This window comes from Styela clava, chromosome 9, assembly GCF_964204865.1.
Source record: "Styela clava chromosome 9, kaStyClav1.hap1.2, whole genome shotgun sequence".
Classification (NCBI taxonomy): domain Eukaryota; kingdom Metazoa; phylum Chordata; class Ascidiacea; order Stolidobranchia; family Styelidae; genus Styela; species Styela clava.
Window position 1 is genome coordinate 2,315,606 of NC_135258.1, and position 3,681 is coordinate 2,319,286.

The following is a 3,681-nucleotide window of genomic DNA, read 5'->3' on the forward strand; positions in this document are numbered from 1 at the left end:
GAATTTATGGCGTTCGGCACGACGGATTCTTTCACAAGTCCCACGGTGTGTCTGAACAAGTTCTGGTAAACATTGAGTCATTTATCTCTGATCGCCAAATCAACTTTATCGCCAGTTTATACCTTGATTACTCTGGAGTTCCCCAGGACTCAATTCTCGGACTTACATTGTTCCTCCTATTCAGCTTGATCTTCCAAATAATCTCATTTGCAATTCACTCATGATACTGCACAACATTCTATTCCAGTATTGATGTGAAGTTCTTTAAACAATGCCGCTTGGGCTTGCTAAATCTTTGGAAACGTGCTTGTTTCGGGTTTTTGATTGAGGGAATCCTATACGAACCAACCAGATTATGCATCGCTGTGTTCGCCATCTCCAATAATTCATGTTGGAATGCCAAAGATGCAAATGAAAGTAATCAGTAGTTTATTTTTTCACCACACATGAAATACACTAAATGCATACGGAATGTAAAAGGAAGCAAAAACGGATAATTCGAGGTGAAAGGAGTCGCGAAAACCAAAATTGATTATCGAGCGGCGACACCTGAGCTAAAGTCTAATAAATGAATCATAAAACAATGAAAAAAGTCAAACAATAAATAAAAGAATATAAAGAAGTGAAAAATCGAGACGACCTGAATCCAAGAGACGCTCGAGACACAGAAAAGCAAAACCAAAAACGACTCCAAGCACATATGTGCGACTAACTATGGGAACGGCAGCAGGAATGCAGTACAGTGCGATGACAGGATACCGAACCGATATCGCAGCGTTATGGAATTGATAGTTATTTAACAGATTTTAAATATATCCCGGTAGGGATATTATGCCGATAACACGGCGTAATCATAGTTATAAATGTTTGCCAAGAGTTCGAATAAGATTGCATGAAGATTGCAAGTGCTGGGGTGCAAGAAGATTGCAAGTGCTGGGGTAAGTCGAATCGTCATTAATACATTAAAGATAAAAATTATTCTAATCTGTGAAAAACAGGTTAACTCAACAAAGTAGATGGGGGTAACAATAAATAGCGTTGTAAATTAGTAAGCATACCGCTTGGAATCGTTGAGAATATAGAATGAACACAATATGTGTATGAACAGATGGATGAAATACCCACTGCAGCACTGAGTATCAACAGTGCTATATATATACAAATTTCGAAAATGCAACAAAGCACAATAATAATAAAGTGGTAAATATGATAGCTTTTTACAAAAATATATACGAGATAGTTATTAAATTGTATTTGGTGAGAGACCAATATCAAGGATCATGAGTGTAGAACTGTTGAAAGATACTGCTAACACTATACGATTAGGCTATGAGCAAAATTGAATTACCATTGTATGACAAATGGCCATACAGTATAATATAGTGCAGAGCATGCACTTTGGAAGTAGATGATAATAAAGAAGCAACTTAAAATTTACATGAAACATTCAGATTCACTTATTACAGGTACTGTCGACTCTGGGAGGTTGTGGACCTAGTCAAGTATTCTGCTGGCAGTGCCGAGGGAAAGTCACATCAAGCACATCAAACAGATGTGCTGGAGAAAGACAGGTAGGATGAAAGCATGAATTTTTTATATTTTATTTTGAAAGTAGCATATGTGGAGTCACGTAAACTTTGGGGAATGTTATTCCAAATTATTACGCCTTTGTATTTCAGGGAATTTTGAGATTTGCTCAGCGAAAAGCGAGGTACAAAAAGATTGGATTTGGTCGAAGAGCGTGTGTTGTGATCATGCACAGAGGTAAGCGAAACAAAATAATTGTCGAACGCTGTGGGCAAGTAATTATTCTGAAATTGGTGCATAACTTTGGCAATCTCTAGAGTATAAATGTCGGATAGTTTCAACACCCTGGTTTTATGGTAAAGGGTGTTTAAGTTTGTACGAATAGACGCTCTGGAGAGAGTTCTAACAGCTTTATTCTGTAAGACCTCCAATTTGTGAATGTTGGTTTGTGTTGCAGAGCCCCATGCAGTTATAGCATATTGGATGTGGGATTGAAAAAGAGCAAAATAAATGGTTCGCAGGGTAGCATCCTGCACATAATGCCTAAGTTTTCCCAAAATCCCAACAGACCTTGACAATTTCTTGTGCATCTCGGTAATATGAGTGTTCCATTTTAAGTTACTATCTATATAGAGCCCGAGATATTTAAAGGATTGAACAACTTCCAAAGCAACCCCCCTGATTTTGATTAACATGTTGGGATGTTTTTTAATTGATTTAGGACTGAATAGCATGACTTTAGATTTTTTTACGTTCACAGTGAGTTTGTTGCATAACATCCACTCAATTATTTTATCTATTTCAGTGTTCATAGTATTTTGGAGCGTGGTTGAATCTTTGGCACTGGCAAGCAAGCAAGCGTCATCGGCGAAGAGTTTTGTTAAAAGATTCGAACAGTTCGACAAATCATTTATGAAAAGTAAGAAAGCCAATGGTCCAATGACCGAACCTTGGACAATTCCACAGTGGATGGGCAACATCGGAGACCTATGACATCCTACTTCAACAAACTGTGATCGACCACTCAGGTAATTACATAATAGTTTGCATGCGTTACCTCTAAAACCACAGTGTATCAACTTTTGGACAAGAATTTGATGATCAACTGTGTCAAAGGCCTTCTTTAAATCCAGGAATGCACAACAGACAGACTCCCCTTTATCAATTTTTTCATAGATAAATGAAATAAGATCTAGGATGGCATGGGAAGTCGAGTGATTGGATTGAAATCCGAATAGGCATTTGTCGATCAGATTGAATTTGTTACAGAAGTTGAGCATTCTTTTATAGACTAATTTTTCCAGGACGATGCCGATACAGGGTAGAATTGAAATTGGCCTATAATTTGAAGGATTATTTTTGTTGCCACTTTTGAAGATGGGTATTACCCTAGCAATCTTCAGAGCGGAGGGAAAAATTCCTAAACTAAATGATAGATTAAAGAAATGACTCAAAGCTGGGGATATGCTGTCTGCGACTAATTTTAAGAAAAAAGAAGGAATATTATCATGCCCAACTGCTTTGCCTTTTTTCAGGTTCATTATTACTTGGTGAACTTCTAATGGTGTTGATGGCTCCAGAAAAAACGAATTCTGTGTAGGAGCACCCAAAAAGGCTTTGAAAGATTTCGTACTGTGTGGGACATTATCGGCAAGTCTCTTTCCTACGGATGAAAAAAATTTATTAAATTCAACGGATATCGCGACAGGGTCTGAGACTATGGTACCATTTTCAAGCTTCAGTTCCGAGATAGTGGTTTCATCATTGGACCTTACTTTGATGATGTCATTTATAGTTTTCCAAATGCGTTTAACATCGCCTCTGTTGTTCTCTAGGGTGTTATGGTAATACATTTGTTTTGATCTCCTCTGCAAATGTGTCAAAATGTTTTTATATTTTTTAAAGTGGAGACGCTGGGATAAATTTCCCTTCAGGAACTTACTTTTGAACATTTTGTTCTTATGTTTAATGGAATTACGAATTCCTTTAGTAATCCAAGGTTTGGAATAAAATTTGTTTTCTCTACGCGAAAATGGTCTTAATGGGGCATGCTTATTGATTAACCACTTGAAGTGACTAAGAAAAGTATCAAATGAGCTATTGAAGTTTACTTCAGATAATATAACACTAGTATAATTATTACACATTGACTCA

General features: G+C 37.0%; 1 long non-coding RNA gene across 1 annotated transcript; it reads left to right on the top strand.

The window, feature by feature from the left end:
- Positions 1-722: 722 nt before the first annotated feature.
- On the top strand, positions 723-3,322 carry LOC120327699 (uncharacterized). Its single transcript, XR_013477829.1, has 5 exons — positions 723-938; positions 1,467-1,571; positions 1,680-1,764; positions 2,333-2,555; positions 3,063-3,322. It is a non-coding gene; the product is annotated as an uncharacterized LOC120327699 (long non-coding RNA).
- The last annotated feature ends 359 nt before the right edge of the window (positions 3,323-3,681 follow it).